Consider the following 27,105-nt stretch of genomic DNA (forward strand, 5'->3'; position numbering starts at 1 on the left):
TACACACAGAGAGGAGAGAAGCTCAGAGTATCAGGAAAAGTATTGTCCCCCAGCAGACTAGGCCTATAGCAGCATAATTAAGCAGAACAAAATCATTTAAAGAATAACAACATTGTTAAGGGATTGTAAGCCCTAGCTGTAAGCTTTATCAAAAAGGTAAGTTTTAAGTTTACTCTTAAATATGGGGACAGTGTCTGCCTCCAGAATAACACTTGGGAGTTGGTTCCAGAGGAGAGGAGCTTGGTAGCTGAAGGCTCTGCCTCCCAATCTATTTTGGATACTCTAGGAACCACAAGTAGCCCTTCATTCTCAGAGCGCAGCGTTCTAGTCGGGTAATACGGTAGGAGCTCTTTAAGATACGACGGGGCCTGACCAGTAAGAGCTTTGTAGGTAAGGAGAAGGATTTTAAATTCTATTCTAGATTTTACAGGTAATCAGTGCAAAGAGGCTAATACAGGAGAAATATGTTCTCTTCGATTTGTTTTAGTCAGTACTCGAGCAGTTCTATAGTTGGCTAGAACCTCTGGATCAAGACTGGGATTTTTAAGAAGAGGTTTATTTACAGCTACTTTAAAATAATGTGGTACATAACCTACTGATAAAGACATATTAATCATATCTAGTATAGGGGGGCTAACTAAAAGTAACACTTCTTTAAGTAACTTAGTTGGAATAGAGTCTAGGAGACAAGTAGAAGGCTTTGATGCGTAAATAGTAGAGGTTAATTTGTTAAGGTCAACTGTAGAAAAGCAGTCCAAGAATATGTCAGGTCGTACAGTTGTTTGTGAGTTTCCTTGCTAATAGTTATAATTTTGTCATTAAAGAAGGTCATGAAGTAGTTACTACTAAGGGTTATAGGAATACATGGCTCAGTAGAGCTGTGGCTCTCGGTCAGCCTGGCTACAGTGTTGAAAAGAAATCTAGGATTGTTCTTATTTGCCTCTATTAAAGATCAGTAATAGGCTGCTCTGGCATTACGGAGGGCCTTCCTATATGTCTTTAGAATAATAATAAACAATAAACAGAAATAACAGACCAACATTGATAACATTCAATAAAGCCCTATAAGAGTTATTATTATTGCCTGCAGTCATTTGCTTGAGATCGGGCGCTCAAGTGTGGTTTGCATGAGTCAGGACTGTAATAGTAATAATAATAATTAATAATCATATAATAATTGATATTTGTTGTATTAACTTGCATGCTAATGATTGGTATATACAGCTCTGGAAAAAAATAAGAGACCACTCCCCAAATGATCAGTGTCTCTGTTTTTTCTATTTATAGGTATGTGTTTGAGTAAAATTAAATAATGGTACATTATTTTTGTTTTATTATAAAAATCTTTTCAGACCTTGCATAATAATATCCCCAGAGCAATTTCAGTCAAAAGCAACTGGACTTGGTTATTTGTCTAGGAAGAAGTTTCATCTCTCATCCAAGAGGCTTCATCAGTTCATGCCTCTCAGGTGCTTGTGTTCTTCCCCTTGGGCCTGTGAGCTGGTGGGTATGTTATTAGCTCTGTGTTGCAGGGTTCTGATAACTATTATTTAAAACAGTACATTTCATGAAATAAATAACTAAATACAAATAAATAAATGTTGGATGTGTTATTGACTTTAGCTGTGATGATGCTTCCCCTGAGTTACCGGCGGTGTCAGTGGGTCCGCTGTTGTCAGCCATCCTCGGCTTCGGCGCATCATTCAGGGTTAGGGTTGTCAGCTGGGATCGGCTCCACCCCCACCCCCCTTAGGAACAAGCGGTTGAAGATGGATGGATGGATGGATGGATGTCCTAAACTGGAATTACCTAAATCATTCACAATCTTTTAAATAAAAAAATCAGTAAGTTATAAATGTCCCAACTACAGATCAGTCTTCAGATGAGCAGAGTGACAGTGCTCGTTCTGCCACTTCCGACACTCCTGCTGATGGCATATCTGCTGCTGCTAGAGGCCCTGCTGCTGGCTCCTTAGGACAAGGCGGATCTCTCGACTGTATGTACATAACATAAGTGGAATTAATTAATTATTTTTGATTGCCAGACACTTTTGATTCCTATGTTTGAGTTTTGTAATGTTTTTCAATTTACAGTTGGCTGGAGGTCACGGAAGAGAGCCAGGGAGAAGGACCAAGATGGATAGAGGAGCTCCTACTCCAATCCCTTGGGAGGCAGCAGGCGCCATCTCCACATCCACCTCCACCTCTGTGTTCGGATGCACAGTTTCTGAACAGCCTGCTTCCTTCCCTGAAGAGGTTGCCCCCACAACCAAAAAAACCATGTAAAATTTCAAATACATAAAATTATTTATGAAGCAACCACCTACACTTTAAATCTGGAACCTGCAGCTGATTAGCTAATGGGTTGACAACCTATTCAGGGAAGGAACTGGGCTGATCAATATATATTATATATATAGTTGTATTTATGTGTAGGCCTATTATACAAATATGTTTATATGTTTTTCGGATAATAAAGTACTTTACTTACACTCTTTTTGTTCTGTTTGTCAGGATCCCAGTCCTGCCAGTGCTGCCCTTCTTCCTTTTATGCTTGTGTTTGTGTCCCTCTGTCTGTTCTTCCCTGCACGTGTCTTCCCTCTCTGTGTTTGTATGTCTGGAGCTGGAAGGGGTGGTTCTGCCCAGCTGTTGCTGATTCCACTAATCACCTCCTGCAGTATAAAGCGTTTCCTCATTTACGTGGACTCGATCCAGGCCTCTGTTTCTCCAAATAACACAGCAAGTCTTAACAGCATGAGTCCTGCCACTGTGTGCTTTGATTTTTAAACACTGTCAGTGAACAACTCCTGCCATCCTAGGCCAGAATTTGCCTTAACTGACACTCACTTGGCAAGCTCCTTTAAGATGGCTCTCCTCAATGTTAGATGTCCCTTAAAAAAACCTTCATTGTTAATGATACTATAACATCACATCAACTTGACTGTATTCTCCTCACTGAGACCTGGCTTGATGAGACTGGTAGTAAAGAGCTGATTGAAGCTTCACCATCTATTTTGACACTGTTCCAGATCTAACAAGAAAGGTAGCGGTATTGCTGCTATTTTTTCCGATATGTTATCATGTAAAAACATCTCATTTGGTTTCTGTTCTACATTTGAATAGTTGGCTCTAATAATCAAATCTGTATATTCATGTTTAGTTCTCACAGTTTACCGCCCTCCAAGACTCAAAAAAGGCTGGTGAGCTTTATCTAAAATTACTGTTGAATATGACTCTATCCTTATTTCTGGGGATTTAAATATCCATATTGATAATGCTACTGATAATGCTACTGTTTTGCCAACCAGTTCCCAGAACACATTATCAGCTTTTGGACCTACCCAACACATTACCGAGCCAACACATAATCAAGGTCATACTCTTGACCTGCTTATCTCTAAAGGCATTGACTTAACCCCAAAGTGCATACTAGATGTTTGCTTTTCAGATCATTTTTGTATTTTTTTTAATGTTGCTCTGCTGACCGAATATGTACCTTGTTTAAAGCTAGTCAAAAGATGGGCCATTTGTTCAGAGACATCTGACATGTTTATTACTAGATATACAAACTGTCACACCGCGGTGAGGTTTGTCCTGTCTTTGGGTTTTTATCTTGTGAATTTCCTGTTTTATTTTGAAAGATAACTCTCCTCTCGTTCCAGGTCATTTGCCCTTCATAACATGTGCACGCTGGGCGCATGCGCACGCTGCGACCGGCAGGAAAAGTTTTGCTGTTAATATTTTAATTGTGTTTTATTGTTTTACATCTGTTATGTCTGGGATAATAAGATCCCAAGTGACTAAGATGTGCGCTGTGCTTTTGACTTAAGCGACATGGATCTTTTTTGCGTCGTAACGCTATTTTTGCTACCTTTCCTGTTTTACCTGGATATCATCTCTGCCTGCCCGGCCAGAAGGCCATACGGTAGAAGCAAAGACTGTTGTGTGATGGCCTTTATGGAGAGCTGGTTAACCGAACGCGACCAGGACTCAGGCCTAATGATCAGTGGCTTTGGAGCACCGCACCGCCTATATCGGAACAGTGAAGTGATGAAAAAAACTCAGGGAGGAGGGGCATGTCTTTATATTAACCAAAGAGTGAGAGAACGCATCTGTACCCCTGATGTGGAACTTTTATCAGTGTCGTTACGCCCCTTTTACCTACCGCTTGAGTTTCCTCAGCTCTTCATTACAGTTGTGTATATCCACCCCAGAGCACACGCCCCCTCTGCTTGTAAAAACTGTTTACGAAGTGGTACAAAAACTGCAATCCATCTCTCCTGACGCCCCGGCTTTTATACTCGATGACTTCAACCACGTTTCCTTAAAATGTCGGTCCTCAATTTTCACCAGTATGTAACCTGTCCTACAATACAGGACTCTTGATCTCTGCTATGGGTCAGTAAAGGAGGCACATAAATCACGTCTGCTGCCTCCTCTGGGCCATGGAGACAACAATTGTGTGTATCTCATGCCCACATACAGGACTGTTTTGAAGAGGGAAAAGGTCTCTACGAAGGACGTCAAAAATTGGACAGAAGAGTCTGTGCAGTGTCTACAGGCCTGTTTCGACTGCACTAATTGGGATATGTTTATAGAGGCATGTGAGGGAGATTTGGATCAGTTAGCCGATGTAACATGTTCCTATGCCCTATTCTGTAGAGACATGATTATACCAAGCAAAAGGGTAAAAATGCACTCTAATAACAAGCCATGGGTCACCAAATCTGTTAAATCCTGCATTCAGGCTAAGAAACTTGCCTTCAAACATAGGACTGCCTCTGAATTGTATACAGCCACAAAATACATGAAAATTGAAATTCTAAGGGCTAAACAGAACTATAAAACAATCCTGCAAAATAAAATGGCTGAAAACAACTTAGGCTCTGCCTGGTCAAGTATGGAATGCCATTGCAGGCATCAGTAACTCAAAAAATATAAGCACGGTCACTTTAGAAGATTTTGATGCAGATCCCGAACTTGCAAATGGTTTTAATCATTTCTTTTCTCGATTTGATACATACCACTTCATAATCGAAGAGGGGCATGTGGAAAAAGTATTCATAAACCCAAATAAAAGCTATGGACCTGACAATGTCTGTGGTAGACTGCTTAAGTTGTGTTCTAAAGAACTCTGCTCAATTTTTAATTACATTTTTAATAAGTCCCTACAGAATCAGCATGTTCCAAAATGTTGGAAGGATACAGTAGTTGTTCCAGTTCCTAAGACAAGCTGCCCCAAAGCACTGAATGATTTTAGGCCTATTGCACTGACATCTATTGTCATGAAAACGTTTGAGAAAATAGTAAGAAATTAAATCTTAAAGAAGACTGAGTCTGATATTGACCAATATCAGTTTGCCTATAGGCCACAGCCACTCTGATGAACATACTTTTTAAACATCTGGAAGGAAAGGGAACACATGCTCAGCTTTTATTTATAGATTTCTCCTCTGCTTTTAACACAATTCAACCTCACAGCTTAACAGAAAGACTTTTAGAGCAATTTGATTTTAGTAAAAATCTTGTTGGCTGGGTTTTAGATTTTTTAACTGACAGGACACAAAGAGTGTGAATCAATGGAATACTGTCTGATCAGATATGTTCCTCCACTGGCTCCCCTCAGGGCTGTGTTCTGTCTCCGCTCCTGTTCATCCTCTACACCAACATATGTCACAGCAATAGAGAAGACAGATTTATTTTAAAGTATGCAGATGACTCTGTCATTGTGAGCCTGCTACAAGGGAATGAAACAGGTCATGGTCCAGTTGTCCAGGATTTTCTAGACTGGTATGACAGGTCCTTTCTACAAATGAACATTTCCAAAACAAAAAACATGTGCATTGATTTTAGGAAACTCACCATGGCTAAGGAAATCATCAGCATAAAGGGTCAAGCAGTGGAGTGTGTCAAAAAATATAAATACCTTGGGACCATTATTGACAATAATTTAAACTTTGAGGCAAACTGTGAGGCTGCATACAAAAAGGGGAACCAGCGGCTCTACTGTCTGAGGAAATTGTCCTCCCTCCACATCGACAGAAAGTTGCTCACTATGTTTTACCGCTGCTTCACTGAATCTGTAATCTCTTTTAACCTTGTCTCTTGGTTCAGCAACCTACCCCTTGTAGGAATTTTACACACAATACGTTAGTCAAATCAGAAGGACCTCACAGAGTATATATTGCGTAATTCAAATTCTACAGGAGGCTTTCTGGAGTCAGCAGAGTCGTTGGTAGTTTAGTGCGCCAGCAGGCATTTATTAGCAGGAGGGACATCGGATGATACAGACGTCTGGAGAAATGTTCTATTCTCTATCTAGAGCATCTGTGTACAACACAGTACCCGTGATCAGAGGCAAGAAGTTCCTGATCTCTATTCTATCTGCTCCAGCATATAAACTTGTTACAAAGGCGTGGTTATGTGTCCGCTTGTGCGTGCATATGTTTATTTCAGAAGTAGCCGTTCCTCCAGCCTCCAATCTTCCTCCCTGCGTAGGGGTACCCTCTGTGTCTACAGGAGTCTTCTTCTTTATCTGTGAAAAAGCACAGCACTCATCCTCCCTCGTCTATCTCAACCTAGTTGCCAGGTGCATAGAAAAGCTTGAGCCTGGTCAAATAATAGCAGAGGCACCTACTATCACATTCTTAAATGATTATACTTATTGCGTCTTATTATCACACTCTCATTAATCATTACTAATACACACGCTAACACATGATTACTATACTTCACTCATTGATCATTAATTCTTCACCCTGAAAAAAAAATATACCCTAAACCAAATTGTGAGGTGGGCTAGTAGGCTGATTGGAGAGCAACAGCTGAACCTGGAATCCCTACACAGCAGCTACAGAGGGTAGTTGGGTCAATCTTAGAGGATAGATCCCACCCACTACACAACGAATTTCAGCCTCGCCCATCAGGCCGTAGGTACAGAATGCCCGCCTGCAAAACTAACAGATACAGAGGCAGTTTTGTTCCCTCAGCTGTCATAATATTAAATAACACTTGGGCTATTAGACTACACACTCATTTATCTAACTTATTGACTGCACAGCCTTCTCAATGTATTTATATATTTATTACTTATTCTGGCTTAGCTGCAAGAATCTGTTACGATGACTTTTATTCTGTATTTTATCCCCTAAAATATATATATTTCAGAGATTTAACCATGTCTCTATGTCTGGAGCACTTGTTGCCACTGTTACGTCAATGTCTTCTTGTTTTTTGTCAATGTCATTAATGTTGTCTATGTGTGTGTAAGCAGCCTACTCTTTTTACCTGCAACAAAATCTACCCTTGGGTACAATAAAAGTTACCCTACCTTACCTTCATCTTGTTTCACCGGTCCGACGTCATTCCCTGATTAACGATTGTTTCCACCTGTGGTTCCCCTTCCCTCATGTGTTTAAAGTCTGTGTCTTCCCCCCTGTCCCGTGCCAGATTATTTCGTACCTTGTGTCGAATGTATCCAGTGGGTTTTCCCCACAGTCTTGTTCATGCTTTTGAGTTCTTTGTTTCCACGTTCAGGTGTTTGTATTCATTGTTTAGTCCAAGTAAGTTTTACGTTTTTGAATTCTCTTGTGTCATTTGTTTTTTCCTCCTGGTTGGAGCGTCCTTGTTTGATTAATTATTTTGTTCACTTTGTTTTTTATTATTCCTCCCGTACGGAGCGACTTTATTTAGAGATTTATTTGTTAACTTTGCCTTTTGTTTTTTCCTCCTGGAAGGAGTGACTTTATTTTGTACTTTGCTTTATTACTGGCGACTTTTGTTTTGTTCTTCTTGTGCAAAGTGATTTTTGGTTTGTGGCTTTTGCTTTGTGCCACGTTCCTGTCGTCAAGCTAATAAAGTCAGTGTTGATCCGCAAACCTCCGCATCTGAGTCCTCATTCCTGCCTGGGTCTGACACAAACTCTGTTAGGGGTAGTAGTTCACAGTCTGGTTTTAATTTGTCCTCTCTGTCCTTATGTGACAATTTGGTCAATAATTATAAAAATTCAGTGACATGAATTATGGATGATGTTGCACCTATGAAAACTAAACTAATTTCCGGTAAAATAAAAGCTCCTTGGAGGAATATGGAAAGAGTGAGGGCACTAAAAAGAACCTGCCGGAAATCTGAACGCAAATGGCGTAAGACCAAATTACAGGTTGATTATGGCATCTATAAGGTCCTGCTTAGTAAATATAACAAAGAAATTAAAATAGCTAGACAACATTAATTCTCTCAAATTATTACTGAAAATTTAAATAACTCCAAAGTGCTGTTTAGTACTATCGACAAACTGGTTAATCCGCTTAGATCAATTCCTGCTGAGTTTCACTCTTCAGTGAAATGTAATGAATTTGCATTTACATACCTTAACGATAAAATTTCCAATATTAGAAATACAATTGTGGCTTCCCCTACTGATGGGTGTGACCAATTTCTCTGCACCCAACACAGCATTACCAGCACTCTTTCCAGCTTCACACTGATTCAGTCCAGTGAGCTTCAAGATGTGGTGCAGGACCTCAGTTCTGCAACATGCTCTCTTGATCTGATGCCTTCAAAATTATTCAAAAATGTTTTTAGCTGTTTGATAGAGGATGTGCTTGATATTAACGCCTCCCTACATTCAGGAAGCTTCCCCTCATGTCTTAAAAATGCCATTGTAACACCTCTGTTAAAAAAGGGTAATCTTGATCCACTCGTATTCAAAAATTACACAGCAAACCTTCCATTTTTGGGGAAAATTCTTGAAAAGGCTGTGCGCCGACAATTATATAGGTATCTGTCAAACCACAATTTGTTTGATGTTTAACAGTCCGGTTTTAGAGTTAACCATAGTACCGAAACTGCCCTGCTAAGAGTTGTTAATGATCTTAAAATTAGTACAGACAATCATGAAGTTTCTATTCTAGTTCTTCTTGATCTCAGTGCAGCTTTTGATACTGTCGATCATAAAATTCTTCTTCAGCGCCGTGAACACTGTCTAGGACTTAAAGACACAGTGCTTCACTGGTTTTCTTCATATCTTACTGGAAGACCTTTCTCTGTGTCCATTGGTAATTATGAATCTGATGAGGTTGGCATTTCATATGGAGTCCCTCAGGGGTCAATTATCGGTCCTCTGTTGTTCAACTTGTACATGCTACCACTTGGGTCCATCATACAGCAACAGAATATTTAATATCAGTCATATGCCGATGACACACAGTTATACATTTCTGTTTCTATCGATAATCTATGCCCAATAAATGATCTCATCCATTGCAGCACAGACATCAGATGCTGGATGGTGAAACATATTTTACAACTTAATGAGGACAAAACAGAGATTTTTTTTGAAGGTCCTGAGGCTCTGAGGCAAAAATATTCAATCTGTGTTAACTCCCCTGTCTGTAAAACCTTGTGAGCTTGTCAATAACTTGGGTGTGATTTTAGATGCTGATCTTACCTTCCAAAGGCATATCTCTAATGTTTCTAAGACTGCTTTTTATCATCTTAGAAACCTATCAAAAGTTAGATGTTTCCTGTCTCAGTCAGACTCTGAAAAGCTGGTTCGTGCTTTTATTTCCAGTAGACTGGACTACTGCAATGCTCTTTTTGCTGGACTGAATAAGCAGACTTTACATTATAAGAGGTTTGAGCACATCACTCCTATTTCATCATCTCTTCATTGGCTCCCAGTTAAACAAAGAATTGATTTTAAAATACTTCTTATTGTTTTTAAATGTTGTAATGGCTTGGCTCCTTCTTTCTTTGTTGACATGCTCACTAAATACACACCAGTGAGATCCCTTAGATCATCAGCTAAAGAGCTCCTCACTATACCCAGAATCAACTCCAAATCAGCACATGGCGCTTTCAGCCACTATGGTCCTACTCTCTGGAATTCTCTTCCACATGAACTACGGTCTGCTACAACAGTGTCTTCTTTTAAAAGTAAACTAAAACGTATCTTTTTTTCGCAAGCTTTTTATGTTTAAAGAATGTGTTTTGTTTCTGTCCTGTTTGTTTGCTTTACGAATTTTTATTATCATTATTATTACTATCTCCTTTTTTAATGATGATAATAATACATTCTTGTATAATTGTATAATGTCCTAAATGTTTTGTTTGAATGTTTATGTTTAATTATTTTTAACCTATATGCTATTTTATGTCGGGGTCGCGGGGAGCTGGAGCCGATCCCAGCTCTTTGTTTTAATTTCTTGAAGCACATTGAGTTCACACTTGTCGTATGAAATATGCTGTATCATTAAATTTTGACTTGACTAATGCCTATTTGTTGGATAATATTTAAACACCCCTGTCTTTAATGAGTATAATGGTATGTACCAATTTAAGATGTTCTTTCTACCATATTAAAGGAATGTGGTTTAGTGATGGAGGGGGTCTTCTTGATGAAGGAAGCAAATCTGTGCTACCCTGTACCCTCAAATGAGTGAGGTATTTTGTGAAGTTGTCACTTAAAGCCTTGGTTATGGAAGCGCTTTTGTCTGGCTTATAATAGCCTTAGTCTTTGTATAAAAAATAATGTTTTTATTATTTTATTATTAATTGTTATTTTATTTAGTTACTTTTTTTTTTTTTATTATTATTTTCATTTTTTTCTTTTTCATTTTTTGCATGGATGTCCAAATACACCTGGTGGTAAAAAATAAATCGCATCGCCTTTTGTGCCAATCCTTAAGACCTTCAACACACTACACTACACAGGCAAATATTTTTCACCCCAGGCCGGAAACACAGTAACTACCAGTAACTGTAGACAATGTAGAACAAATCAGCAAAGTCAGCACAATACACATAACTGTAAGTGTCAAACAAAGGCCAAGTTTAAATCGACGTACAACTGCACGATTCATTTGCATTTTAAGTGAAAAGATTGCTATTTGAATTTAACAAGCTAAACCAGATTGGTCATTTCAAATAATTAATTTCTCATGTGATCAGATGGAGGTAGAGAGGGGTAATATCTCGGGTGTACATTCAATTCTCCACCAGTATTTCAGCAGTGTCCCTGTAATAGAATGTGAGCACATTTAATTAAAAACATTCACAAATTCAGTAACCATGATTGAGTTAATCATATGGGTCTGTGTGTAATTAGATGATGTCTTGGAAAGAGAAAAGGCAGGAATGGTAAATTAACAGTGAGATGATTAGAGAGGAATGCGTTCGTTATTTCTTGGCAGTTTGTCCGACCAGATTCAAAGTTTAGGTCTTATTCAGACACGGTTAGTATCAACTTAAATTTACTCGACTTACTAGTTTTTTTTCCTGGAGACCCATTCCATGTTAAATTTGACTGTTTTTATCAGCAATAAGCAGCTGGTTGGTACCAGCTGGAGAGAATCGTTCATGGTGACAGCAGATAGCATCTTCTTTAGAACTATGAGCAATGACAACAGTACTTGCCCTGTGTTGCATCAAGTTTGTGCAATCCACTTTCATTTGTTGCGATTACACAGAAAATGAATTAATGAAATGTTAGCTATTGTTTTTACTATTTAGTACTGTGTCGAATATCCTATCAGATTAATTGAACAGTTCTACACTACCCAAAACCAATACTTTGGTTGTTTTAGTCCAAGTGATTTGATTTCACACTTTAAATTTTATCATTATCTGATTAAAAACACGTTCTAACCGACAGCATTGTCTTCACTTCACCTGTTCAACTGACTTTGGCAGTTTAGATGGTCTATCCTACTGTTATAACAGACATCCTGAGTGGCAGTTTTCCCTCGGTACATAGGCATGAGTGTTGGTGAGGCGGCAGCGGTGTCAGTGATCAAAGTTTGGAACGCTCGACCATTTCCATCTATGAGAACCTCCCTGTACTGTTTTTGAGAGGTGGGGGTCTGATTTTTGAGTACTGGCTACTGCTTGGATGTAGTTGTTGCAATAAAGTAGTAAAAATACTAACTTCCAGCTTTATTTGCAGCCCCATACACTGCTCCACTCCAGGAGCCATGCCACTTTATTATGCTCAGAACACACATGAATGAAGGGAGGTCTCTAACCAAACACATAATCTCACTTATGGTGTCAAGGTGACTTCCTAACAGTAATTATAAACTAAATGGATCAATGAATTAGAACTTAATCGATAAGACAGTAACACTGAAAGTTACAAAACTGCAAAAAATAATATTTATGATGGTTTGAAACAGAATTAACGATAACTTCTCAAAGTTACTGCACAAAGAGGATGTTGCCCTTACGGATCCACCTCATGTCTCCCCTCACAGTCTTCTTTTGGAGGCCATTGGTGGTGTTTTTTTTTTTTTTGCAAACCCATTTAGATTGAAACAAGTAGTGCCACAAGCTGCTGTGTTATTTTGTTCAAGTTTGTTGAAAAGTAGACGGCTGGTGTAAAAGTATCAACATAAAAGTGGTAGCTGTTTCCAAGGTGCTCAAACCTCATCAGGTCCATGACTGACACTGAGGCCGTCCTCCTTTTGTCCCCTGTCTTTGACCTTGGCCTTATCTTTACCTTGATAAACAAAAACGTTTAAGGTGTAGCCAGTTTTGGTGTCTACCAATACAAATAGTTTATTGCCAAATTTTGCTGGTTTGTCTTTCATTTATTGCCTGAATCCAAATCTTGCTTTGCTTGCCACCATCCTCTTGTCAATTGATATGCCCTGGTGCAGTTGGAAAGGAGATTCACAGGTGTTTTATAATCTCGCAACAGCCTGTATAACGGGGGTTTTCCTCTTTCTTTTGTTCTCTTCATCTTCTGTGACATTAGAGAGATGAAGAGACCAAAAGATGGCCTCAAAGCGGTCCCTGTACATGGTGTTCTGGGGGAAGGAAAAATTGTATAGCCACTTCTTTCAATAGTCGGTCCTTGAGTGCACATGTACTAATTCAGAAAAACATAAAATGTGTCAACTGAGGGGAGACCACTTGTAGCGTGCACCTTTTTCCAGTAGTCTTGCAGCATTGCTGTTGATGTTGCAGTAGATTGCTGCTGAAAAACTGCTTCAGGCTGCAAGGACACCAGTTGACAGTGGTGTCGATCCAGGACCCAGGTGAATGTTTCGGTTCAAACCTGTGTTGGAGGTTCAACAGCTAGCTCTTCATTGCAGTGCCCCCTCTCCAGCAGCCACCCTTTGCTGCTTGCTGGCTTGCCCAACACAGCCACAGCATCTCTTTGATAGCCCTGGACGAGGGAAAGGGGGTCCAGGGTTCAAGGATGTAGACAGTGTCCGCACTAGCTTGCACCTTGAGGGTGAAAAGGTCTTCATTCTCATCTCCATCATGATCGCTGTCGTATGAAAACAGAAAATAGATGTTGATAGAAACATATTCAAAGGACAGATGAATCACATTAATTTATAACAGCAGAAAAGCATATTAATATAAGGATGAAGCAGAAATGGATATATTTTGTAAACTTTGCCACCCAACTAGGCAAATAATCAGCACACAAATCTTATAAGGAGAGGTGATGCCTCAGTGTTGATGCTGAATGGGCCTGGAACCACACTCTCCTCTTCTTGTTGGCTATGGAAATGAGGACAATAATAATTATTTGGGGCTAAATATATAATGAAATATGCATATTAGACCAAAAGAGATGAATGCTGTGGAAAAATGTAAAAATATTAAATACAATACAATATAGTGTATATAATTTTTGTAGGGAAGGTATTTGGGACTAAACTTAATGAAATATGTGCAAACAACAACATTAGACCGAAAGAAACAAATTGCCCTGCGAAATTGGGTGTTTACATATATATATATATATATATATATATATATATATATATATATATATATATTGTAAAGTTAGCTAACGTGTTTTTACATTTTTTTTTGTTCAACACAAAAATGAATAACAAATAGTTCACAATTCAAAATAAACACTTACACTTACTCACTGGGTCCAAGTTCAGAATGAACAATGCCTCCTCTTCTGAGCCGACACCATTGTAGCTGTCAAAGTCTGCAAACTCGAAACGCTGTAATTAAACCTCTTCTTAAAAAAACAAGAGGTACTAGCCACCTATAGACCTATATCTAACCTTCCTTTTCTCTCTAAGATCCTAGAGAAATTAGTCGCCAATCAGCTGTGTGACTTTTTACATAATAATGAGTTGTTTGAGGACTTCCAGTCAGGATTTAAAGTGAATCATAGCACTGAGACAGCACTGGTAAAAATTACTTACCTTCTCATAGCAGCCTTCAACACTATTGACCATCGCATCCTGCTACAGAGACTGGGGCATCTAATTGGCATTAAAGGAACCGCATTAAGCTGGTTTAAGTCGTATTTATCAGATAGATCTCAGTTTGTACATGTTAACGACAAATCCTCCATGCACATAAAAGTCAGTCACAGAGTTCCACAGGGTTCTGTCCTTGGACCGATTCGATTCACCTTATATATGCTTCCCTTAGGAAATATTATAAGGAAGCGCTCCATAAATTTTCATCGTGCTGATGACACACAATTATATTTGTCGATCAAACCAGAAGAAACTGATCAGTTAGCTAAACTTCAACTGTGCATTAAGGAAATAAAAAGCTGGATGACCTGCAATTTTCTGATGTTAAACTCTGAAGTTATTGTACTTGGCCCTGAAGGCCTCCGAAACTCAATATCTAAAGATATTATTACTCTGGATGATGTTGTGTTGTCCTCCAGCACCACAGTAAGGAATATGGGTGTTATTTTTGATCAAGATATGTCCTTCGATTCTCACATAAAACTAACAACAAGGACTGCATATTTTCACCTGCGTAATATTGCGAAAATTAGGAAAATTGTGTCTTGTGTGAGAACATATTTCTCCTGTATTAGCTTCTTTGCACTGGCTACCTGTTAAATCTAGAATATAATTTAAAATCCTTCTCCTTACCTACAAAGCTCTTATTGGTCAGGCTCCGTCGTATCTTAAAGAGCTTATAGTACCGTATTACCCGACTAGATCCCTGCGCTCTGAGAATGCAGGGCTACTTGTCATTCCTAGAGTCCCCAAAAGTAGAATGGGAGGCAGAGCCTTCAGCTACCAACTCCCAAGTGTTATTCGGGAGGCAGACACTTTCCCCATATTAGGGCGTACTCACACTGTCCTTCTGGCCGGGGCCAAAACCGTTTTTTCAGCTAAAGCCTAGTACCTTTAAGCAGTGTGAGTGCACCCGTTCCGCGCATAACTGCGGCCAGCAGGCCGCCCACGGCCCGCTTGAAAGAGGTGGGCTTTAGCGGAGCCGTTTGCACATGTACGAGCACGAGCACGAGCCCTACGGCAGTAGCGTTATGCCCGCCTGTTCGGACATGTAAATAGAAGGAGGGACCATGCGCGGACATTTAACAACAACAACAATGGCAGTGAAAGGTTCACGTTGATGTGATGCGGAGGTGGAGTTTTTACTGCAGATTTGGTCGGATGAAAATATTCAAAAACAGTCCACAAGACGCACAAAAACTCCGAGGTCTGTGGAAAGATTTGTAAACAAAGCCACACACGCGATCAATGCGTGTGACGTGTTACGGCGTGATGGCGTATGGACAGCAAGAAGCATTGGCCGGCCCTGGCAGTGTGAGTACAAACGGGGCTGGGGCGCGGGGGGAGAGGGAGGGGGGACAAGTACCCTAAAGCCCTGGTCGCGGTGCGGAAGGACAGTGTGAGTACGCTCTTAAACTTAAAACTTTCCTCTTTGATAAAGCTCACAACCAGAGCTTATGAGCCTTTATCTGTGTTGTTATTTTTAAGCTGATTTTGTTCTGCTTACTAAATGATGCTGCCATAGGCCTAGTCTGCCGGAGGATAATCCTGTTGCTGATAATCTGAGCTTTTATCCTGTCTGTCTGAAAAATTCATGTCTGCTGCTGTGGTCCTGCGTGACGCTTCCTGCTGCTATTAATACTATTAGTTATATATATTATCATTAGTTTCGTAAATTATAAAATTCATAGCCATAAAAACATTTTCAGTCATATTCCTCATTGTATCGCAGCTGTTATTACTACTACTCACATCATTGATCATATTTACGCCATAATTATTATCGTTCATATTCTATCCCCTTAGCTGTACTTGTTTCTACTATTTATATCACTCTTGTATATAAACAACTGTATGTCATGTCATGTCATATTAACATACTATAGATATTATTATAGTTACTTTAATGGTTGCTTGCCTCTCTGGGACTGTCTGTCTGTCTGTCTGTCTCTTTCTCCCCCACCGCTCAAGATGTTCGTCCTCCGTAGAGCTGGGTCTGTTCGACGTTCCTGTCTGTTAAAGGGAAATTTTTTGTTGCCACCGTGTGTAGAAGCTTGCTGGATTAATACTGGATATAATCATACTTATTATTATTAAAGTCCGACACAAATCATGAAGAAGTCAGAGTGTGGTCTTTACCTACTGAGATAACCTTTGTTATGATTGGGCACTATAAATTAAACTGAATTAAAACTGCACTAACCACAGACAGTCAACTCTCCTACTGCTCTTACAGACACCTGAACTAACCACAGTCTCTTACTGCAATTCATGGCGGTGAGTAACGGCATAATGAAATGCCGTTGCTCACCGCATGTATTTCTCAGCGCTGTTTGAGAGAGGTACAAGAGAGGGAATCAAAAGGTGGAAGGTCAGGAAAATAAAGCGTTTTTTTTTTTCAAAATAATATAATTTATTTATTTTTAATTACTTTAAATACAAAGTTTTTGATCAATCAATGAAGAGTAATGCGTGATTCAACCATTAAAGTCAATTTAGGGAGGGTTTAATGTATGTAATTTGTGGGCAGCACCAAATCTATTTCCTGCTGTCTGTATGAACGTAATGTGATTTAAAGTACTTCTGGCAGATCAGCTAAATAATTTAGGATCCCTAATGATCCTAGAAGAATAAAACATAAAGTTGTATTATGCATTTAAATTACAGCCATTCAAAAGGAGGCTTTTTCATTGGAAGTGGCTTTAGCTGTGACACATAATGTAAATATGGCAGTTAGTTGCATGATAAGTAATCAGACTAAAGAATAGGTGAGTTTTTGTGATGTATAGTTCTGACAAAGGTACCATACTGAAGAAGAAGAATTACTTTTATTTATCCGCAAGGGAAATTTACTCTGTTATTGTTTTACAGGTTTCACACACACAGGCCCGAAATACACACATGCACAAACAGGACTTATACACGCAATTAACGGAGAGATGAGCGAGGGGGCTGCCAATGCCCACCAGTCCACACTCCATTCATGGTTCACACAGGGACTCGAAACAGCAACCCCCCGGCTCCAGCCGAGTCACCTATGGACTGAGCTACTGCCAGACTCATCTACAGTGAACTCAAAGGCAGCTAAAAAGTGATTACTGTGTGGATTGTCAGTGTGTGGGACAGGCATATATGAGATTTTAATGTTAAGAATATGCATATTTGAAGAGACTGACAATATTGGCTTAGTACCTTTGTGGTTTGCTTAATCTAATATCCTGGCTTCATTGCCACCCTCTGACTCAATGGAACATGAGTCATTTTCAGATTTTCATTTGTTTCTAAAGCATCACTTTACAGTGTGATTCCATGTTATTGGTTCTGGTGTCAATGCATATTGAAACAGCTAATGGGTAAATTCCCAGACCTGTGAATCACTTTCTACTGCTGCGTTCTGACCCCCAAAGTAAACTTCAGAAGGAAATAATGATCTTGTTCCCACTCAGTCCCATGTCATGTCCACATTCAACCCCACAACCTGTCTAGTGCTTCAAGTCATCTATTACATTTCACCAAGACCATCATCTCTCCCTAATCTCAACCAAGATCTTTGAGTTTCTTAAAGGTTCTCTGTGTAACTTTCAGAAAACGTGTTCTTGGCGACAGTGGTGCCCTGCTTGCCCGCATACTACATAGCTTCAAGAAATACCAGCCAAAACTGTGAGATTTGTACGATAAATTTCTGATTTCTGTGACTTCTGACCCCAGAGAGAGTCCCTGGCCAGGCTGAAGATTCTTAGCTGTTGTTTTTATAATAAACTTTTGAAACTTTAAGAAGTATTCTGGTTTTCCTTGAGTAAGAACACGATAGTACACCTATGGAAAATGTTTGCTGACAATTTATAATATATATTTTTTATGCCCCACAATAAATCTGCCAGTTTTTACAGTTCAGAACAACTGAAAACCAAATATTATAATAGAATTTCATAATCTGTACAATCTGTACATCCTGTACATCTTCATGAGTTAAATGCAAACAAGGAAACGTCAGAGGTAAAAGCAGCAACTTTATTCTCATTACAGTTATGGGTGATATAATAGTTGGAAAACATAAATGACAATGATTGTAGCTGATATCATTCAAAACATACTCAGCAGTGCTTGATTCCTCCATGGTTGAGGGATTTGGAACTAAAGTCACATCACCAGGATCCCCCACTGTCTCCTCCCCTGATTCTGTTTCAGCCAAGAACCAGTCTGGTAGAGGTGCAGGCTGAGCAGCTTATAAAGAGGTCGACACTAATCCCAGTTAGAAAGTTACAAAAGTTATTAGTGACAAGATGAATCATATCATGCTATCAAATATAAGCCAACTAATCATTTATTTTATTTTTGTTTCTTCACAAAAAATTTACACAAGACATTTTGGGTGGTCTTTCAGACTATTCTAGTGTGTTGTTGAATCAGGATTTTGCAAGTATCTACATTATATTATATTATTTACACAACATGACTGATTATGAAAGCCGTCATGAACTTGCCACAGTGCGACCACAGCTCTGCGAAGTGTAAACAGCAGTTCCCATAAGTTATAACAGAGAGACCTTGACAGATTATTACAGTCGCATTAAAAATGTATTACCAGCTTTGCTGCACTGCACCAACATTGCAATAATGTCATTGTTTATTATGGCGGAACGTTGGAACATTTGCTAAATACACAGTTGTATTACTTCCCAATAAAAAACAGCAGCTAACGTTGGCACTGACACAACACTGCGGTCATGCTAACGTGACTAGCAAAAATCTAACATTCTCTATGAGAAAGGAAGATTTCTTTTCACTGTTGGTTGAGTAAAGAAACATACATACTGACTCCTGCTTGCTGTCGCAGCCCCAGGATAAACGCAACACCAGTCTCTTGTAAAAACCGAGAGTATTTTGCATAATGTTGTGGAAACACTCCTCACTGAAATGAGCATTGCAGATCTGCAGTCCATCCAGGTTTGTCGGCATGTGTGAACGGTGTCTGAAAATAGATTACAACCATTTCTGACTTAGTATTTTTTGGGAGAAAGTGATATTAAGTTCCGGGGTCCTGTGTACATCCCAAAACTGCACACTCTACTGTTAGCTGTCTAAACTTCCACATACTGCCATTGCTAATGATTATGCTAATTCTGACCATCACACTTGCGTCCTCTCATGGATGTGTGTTCGTGCACTAGAAGTTTCCAGTTCCCCACATTTGCATATTCGACAGCGATCGGTTAGTTGTCCTAGAAACGTACATAATCATAAATTATAAATTTAATCATAAATTTCACAGAGGTGCTCCTTTGGAGAGGAATGTGAAAACACCTCTTTAGTTACAAACTTTGATCAGATACAAGTCACTATGGTCATTGTCAGACATTTTAGAGGACATAAACTGAAGAAAAACACATTTTTGAGTGTAGGGGCACTTTAAACAAAAGTACAATCTTCGAGTGAAGAGAGATTATGTGATGATTTTTTCTACAGTAGCTTAATCCTTGAGGGTGTGAGAGCAGAACATGCGGAAGGTTTACAAAAAAATCTATCACTCAATTGCACCTAATTACATGTAGCCTGGCAGATGGTTATGATAAATTTAAGCCATTCGGTTTGGCCCTTTCAGGAGATATAGATGTAAAGTACAGTGGCTTGAATGTGGACCAAAAAATTATAACCCAAGAGTGATCGCTCACTTTTTCAAGTCATGTATTCAAAACCTTGGATGTCATCCCCATGAGATTGAGGAGTGATTGCAGTACTGAGAACAACATAATGGCTGCAATTCAATGTACCTTATGCCATCATCACAGTGACTACTACTCTGGAGCATCCAGCCACATGTATGGCTCATCTATAAAAATAAAAACAGCGTATTGAGTCCTGCTGGTCAATATTTAGAAAGGGAAGGTGTTTGGTCTTCATTAAGGGTAAATAGAAATGGATAGATACTTTACTCATACTTCTAAGTATATACTCATATGTTTGAATAATAAAATCAAAGGTTCGTCGTGATTAAATTTATGGTCTGTTCATCTTTCGGTTATTCGATTTTTCTTCTCAGGAACAAGGAGTGAAAAACCGAAAAACACTATATATATAGTAGTGTGTGTCACAAACTAATATTTATATAACAGTGATTCTGACATCACTTTAAACACAGTCCAGGTGGTCGCTACAGCTTAGGTCTGAGAAATCAAAGCCACACTACATTGCCAAGTTTCTGAAATTCAGTACACAGTTTGACCGTTTGTTTTTCACATGTGCACCTTCATGGCACTAACAGGTATATCTACACACACCTAGAACAGAGAGGCTCATAGAGCAGACTATAGGCCTGTATCAAAGCTACCGCACAACATGCTAACATTAGTTCTAACAGGTTAACCTGCAAAATAAACACCAAAATAGCATGAAAATGGTAGAACTCGGCTTCTAAGTCTGAAGTGTGGTCTGAGCCGGGTAGCCAGTAACAGTAATAGATCTATCTTGAGCTTCAGTTTTTAAAGTGACTCCTGCTGTGTAAAATAAAGTTACTGGACCCTTGTTAAGACGTTTCCAGTCATTGTGAGGAAATTTCAGGCAAAAATCCAAAACACAAAACCCTTAAAAATAAAGTTAATCTACTGGGTCACCGCCTCCGCTGATGATGGGAGTGCATGACAGCTTTTCTATTGGGTCATAGCCTCGACAGTATAGCACGTAGCTAACATGTAACCCCAATTCACATGAAGTTGGGACATTGTGTAAAACATAAATAAAAACAGGGTGCAGTGATTAGCAAAATCCTTTTCAACCTGAATATACTACAAAGACAAAACATTTAATGTTCAAACTGATAGTAAATTGTTTTTGCAAAAAAAAAATCACTAATTTTGAATTTGATGCCTGCAACACATTTAAAAAAAGCTGGGACAGGGGCATGTATACCACCTTTCCTTTTAACAACTCTCAGTAAGCATTTGGGAACTGCGGACACTAATTGTTGAAGCTTTGTAGGTGGAGTTCTTTGCCATTCTTGCTTGATGTTCGACTTCAGTTGCCCAACAGTCCAGGTCTCTGTTGTCATATTTTGTGCTTCATAAAGCTCCACACATTTTCAATGGGAGACAGGTCTGGACTGCAGCCGGCCAGTCTAAAACCCACACTCTTTTTACTATGGAGCCACGCTGTTGGAACACTTGCAAAATGTGTCTTGACATTATCAGGGATGTACGTGAAAAAGACGTTGGTTGGATGACATACCATCACAGATGCTGGCTTTTGAACTTTCCATTAATGACAGTCTGGATGGTCCTTTTCCTCTATGACCCAGAGGACACAAAACAATTGTAAATGTGGATTGTCAGACCACAGTACACTTTTCCACTTTTCCTCACTCCATCTCAGATGAGCTCGGTCCCAGAGAAGCGGGCGGTGTTTCTGAGTGTTGTTGATATATTGTTTCTCTTTGCATGGTAGAGTTTTAACTTGCACTTGCAGATGTAGTGATGAACTGTGTTAACTGACAATGGTTCCCTGAAGTGTTCCTGAGCCCACGTGGTAATATCCTTTACAGAATGATGTCTATTTTTATTGCAGTGCCGTCTGAGGGATTGAAGGTCACAGACATTTCATGTTGTTTTTAGCCTTGCTGCTAACGTGCAAAGATTTATCCAGATTCGCTGAATGGTTTGATGATATTATGGACTGTAGATGATGAAATCTCTAAATTTCTTGCAATAGTACATTCTTAAACTGTTAGACTATTTGCTCATGCAGTTGTTCATAAAGTGGTGATCCTCGCCCCATCCTTGCTTGTGAACGAGTCTTTCAGGGAGGCTCCTTTTATACCCAACCATGACACTCACCTGTTTCCAATGAACCTGTTCACCTGTTCCAAACAGGTGTTGGAGCATTCCTCAACTTTCGCAGTCTTTTTTTGACCCTGTCCCAGCTTTTTGGATCAAAGTGCAGGCATCAAATTCAAAATGAGTGAATATCAAATTCTTTGATTTTTCTAGTGCTTTTAACACCATTCAGCCACTGCTACTGGGGGAGAAGCTGCAGCTGATGGGAGTAGATGACACAATGATGTCCTGGATCACTGACTACCTGACAGGCAGGCCACAGTATGTCCGTATGGGCAGTGTTCTGTCTGATGTGGTGGTTAGTGATACAGGAGCTCCACAGGGGACTGTACTGTCTCCTTTCCTGTTCACCTTATACACCACTGACTTTCAGTACAACACTGAGTCCTGTCAGCTGCAAAAGTTTTCTGACGACTTGGCTGTTGTTGGGTGTATAAGTGAGGGACAGGAGGAGGAGTACAGGGCACTGGTAGACAACTTTGTGAAGTGGACTGGACAGAATCACCTGCGGCTGAACATCAGCAAGACCAGAGAGATGGTGATAGATTTCAGGAAGAAGAGGATGACGGCTTTCCAACCTCTGTGCATTCTGGGAAAGGATGTGGAGGATTACAAGTGCCTGGGTGTTACCATCAACCACAGACTGGACTGGAGATCTAACACTGAAGCTGTTTACAAGAAGGGGATGAGCAGACTTTACTTCCTGAGGAAGCTGAGATCCTTCAACGTGTGCAGCAAGATGTTGGAGATCTTTTATCAGTCTGTGGTGGCCAGTGTACTTTTCTTTGCTATGGTTTGTTGGGGAAGCAGCATTGGAGCCAGCGACACCAACAGACTCAACAAACTGATCAGGAAGGCTGATTGGCTGCAAACAGGACACTCTGGAGGCTGTGGTGGAGAGGAGGACACTGAAAAAACTGTTATCCATCATGGATGATCCTCTCCACCCTCTCCAACTCACACTGGTCAGACAGCGGAGCACCTTCTCCAGAAGGCTGCTTCAGCTTCGCTGTCGTAGCAACAGATACAGGAAATCTTTCCTGCCACAATCCATCACTTTTTATAATAACTCTCTCACCTCTGCCTTTTTTTTGTATTTATTATTATTGTTATAGTATATTTTGCATATTTTGTTGTATATATTATTATTGTTTATTGTTTATAGCACACTGTGCACTGTATATATACACTATGTATGTATTGGGTTCTATTTATGTTATGTACAAAGTGTTTATTTGCTGACCCACTACTGCTATTACAAAATAATTTCCCAGTCTGGGATCATTAAAGTAATTCTATTCTATTCTATATCTTAAAAAAAAAAAAAAGTTTATCAGTTTGAACATTAAATATCTTGTCTTTGTAGTGTATTCAATTGAAAATAAGTTGAAAAGGATTTGTGAATCATTGTATTCAGTTTTTATTTACGTTTTACACAACGTCCCAACTTCATGTGAATTGGGCTTGTAGTTGCTGCAGCCAAGGGCCCCTTTCGCAAACAGAGCATTGGAGGGTGTGCCAGGCAGACACAGCCGCAGTCTGGGTCAATGTATGATTCACTAGTTTTATGGAAGTAAAGACGCAAATACTACCAAAGCGTTACAGGCAGGTAAAGAGAAATGTTTTTTTTTACTTGGAAGACCTTTTCAATAAACAAACTACATAACATACTAAAAGACAGGCATAAATCCCAGAAGCATAATAGGGCCTCTTTAAAATGTGTGATCCCAGGAGATTGGGGTGGATAGCATGGTGATGGAAGAAAGCAGGGTGATTCCAGAAGAGATTAAAATTGTCAACAAATGCTATTTTCCGAGTTACAAAGGTTGGGTGCAGCCAGGTGAAGACACTCAATGTGCGACTGGACGCATGTCGAGGGATAGACCCGGAGATGCAGAGCCGCTTACGAGAGAGGAGTAAAAAAGTTCACTGAAATCGTGAGGTCTGACTCGTACATCTTTGCAGCCAACATAAAGGACAACATCATGGGCGAGTGGATGGTCCGCTAGAATGCTGTTAAAGCTAGGTGGTGCACAAGAGGAGCGTCTCCCTCTCTTGCACTGAGCTCCAACCACGGCCCATAGCTGGTGATGGCAGTAGAGCTGACCACAACCTTAGGTCAAGCCCCTAAGTTGATCGACGGGCCATTGGGCTCAATGGAGGGTCGACGACGACTGCAGGGCAGACAGCTGTGGCAGTACCCTCAGTGACCGGAAGACGTGAGGTAGCCTCAGCTGGGTAGACAGTGGTGGTAACAGGCGCGGTGGCCAGAGGAGAAGCAGAACCAGCAGCGGTGTCGGAATGTAGTGGACCAAAATGGATGGTGTCCAACATCTGCTCAGCCTCTTGGACTTTGTACAGTGTGGAGATTTGTGCCTCAATCTCCATAGTCTTCTGGCTGAGATGGGCACAGCTGACACAGTTAGGCGGAGAGGTGAGTGGAGCCATTGGTTATGGATGTGTAGCTAACATCAACAGGATAAGCTAGAGGGATAACTCCAAATGACTCCTGGCAATGATCCTGATGTACGATTATTAAAATAGACAAACTGGATTGAATGTGTACTAAAGATAGTTAATTATCAAGAAGTGTATTTTAAAAAAGTACGTTTCAAATGAATAAAAAGTAACTTTACAGAAAGTGATACTGCTGCACAAACAAAAAGCACATATGCGCACATGCCATTTTGAAATGTCCATATGTCCCAGCCCTCATCGTTCGTCAGCTTGAAGTAGTGACCAAACTAATTAGGCCGTGGTTAAAAGTTGTCAAAATGCTCTTTGCATCTAAAGGGGCCAGTTGAGGTGGTTTGGGAGTCAGATTAGGATGCCTCCTGTGTGCCTCCCATTAGAGGTTTGCTGACCCCCATGACGTGGCCCCAGAGAAGCGGAAAAAAATGGATGGATGGATGGATTGAATAACCAGTAATGATAGTTTGCACATCGCTCCACTACTGCAACTCTGGAAAACAAAATGTGCAGGCTGAGGAGGTAAGTAAGTACATTAGATAACCAACTGCAATAAATAAATAGAGCTGATTTAATTTCCATGGCTGGATAACTAAACTAAAATTACTACATCAAATGATGAGGATTTGCCCGATCAACTGTAAAATGATATTACAACATGCAGATGGTGTTTGATGATTTCACATTCTTTTGTCAATATTTTAATTATTTATATGTAAAAAATAAGTGACAGTTTATAAAATACCTTAATTTCATTTCTTTCCACGTCACAAAACTCACAATTGGTTAAATTGACTAGACCACGAAGGCTCATTTGAACACAGCAGGTGTTTCTGTGGTAAGTAACCGTTGTATTGGTAAAATGCTTATGATGGAGTGAGAACATTCTATTCCCCTTCCAAAATGGAGGATTACTAATTTGGATGGAATCTATAAATCATAACTAATTATTTCCACTGCATGTAGGATATCGATTTAAATGTTACCTTACACATGTTAATTATAACCACCGTAGCACTAGGAAACAATGTTTTTGGGTATGGGTTTAAAAAATGTCTTTACAGACATTCAGGATTTGGTGAGAAACACAAGGATTTAAATAAAACCTCAAGTAGGTACTTTTTTAATATGTTGGAAACTAGGGTTTGGCGTGAAAATTTACCTACTGACATCGCTTTAGGAAAATCAATAGGCCTATACGAGATTATCATCCAACTGGACATGCATGATGCAATACCCATAAGTGGCCAGAGTGTATAGGCAGCAAGAGCTATTTTACACAAGGGCATGCTGAAATTAATAAATCAGACCAATCAACATTGATGTATGGAACGAGGATAACACTAGGGTTGCTTCTGCTTTGGTATCTTGTGTGTGTGTGTGTGTGTGTGTGTGTGTGTGTGTGTGTGTGTGTGTGTGTGTGTGTGTGTGTGTGTGTGTGTGTTTGTGTGTGTGAGCCAATCCACTATGTTAACCAGCCACCGGTGTTTGCTGCAGGGAGATGGAGAGAGGTGTAGAGGAGGTGAAAAAATTGCATGCAATTGTAACGGGTTCAACATATGAATTCCACAAAAACGTTTATTTTCCTGTTTTATATTTTGTTTTAATCTCCTGCCTGTGTGTTGTTGTTGCAGTTTGTGCTTGTATGTGTGTGAAGTTTCCAACTGCGTGATGACGTAAGACTGGACGTGCCCGCACTGGTCAAAGCCGCCTGCTGCTTTGATCCTCGGTAAGCCTAAAACTGCTATTCTCTACCATAAAGAGCTCAAATAAACTAATCTTGTTCAATTAAAGTGAAATTCTGTTGTAAAATTATTTCAGGGTCTTTTTTGGCAAATTGGGTCATCAAATAAGCCATTGAGACTATTTTTTTGTGTATGAACTATTAACGTAGATTTTCTGGAGAGTTGCTAACAGCCTGTCGCGGCTAACACGGATAAGCTCGGGGCAGCGAGTTCAACACATAAATATCTTTGAAAATGGATGGATGGATGGATATTACTGTACAAAATTAAATCCATTTTTCTAAATTAAAGCAAAAATGATACCATAAAGATACAAGAAGACCAAGAGTTAGATTCTGAGTCGAAAGCTTTTAAACGGTCAGGATACAGCGTCAGCTCTCAGACCACCTGTCTGTCATGTATTCATAATATACTATAGTTTGGACCCATAGCCCAGCTCATTTGGCTGATCTAGATGCAAGGGTTAAAGCGATGAGGCTGACAATGACATCTTCTGATCTAGGAACAGCCCATAGTTACAGATCAGATGAGTGTGAGTTTCATGCGGCTTACATTACTGAATCTGTGGACTCACAACTGGGATAAGACCGTAGTAATACCCTCAGCCAGCCTACATTGTGTTGCCAATCTAAAAACATGACCTATAAAGTACACAGCTGATTAGCTTTTTGTGAGACGTAAATCTCCTGCAACACCTCTGAAATGTTAAGTACCAGCTAATCTGGAGTATAAGCCATGGGAACATGCAGGGCTCAGAGCATTAGACAGAATACTTACAGTATCATATCAGACTACACCCAATCAGTTTGGTTTGAAAATGTTTTCT

This window comes from Echiichthys vipera (assembly GCF_963691815.1).
Source record: "Echiichthys vipera genome assembly, chromosome: 6".
Lineage (NCBI taxonomy): Eukaryota > Metazoa > Chordata > Actinopteri > Perciformes > Trachinidae > Echiichthys > Echiichthys vipera.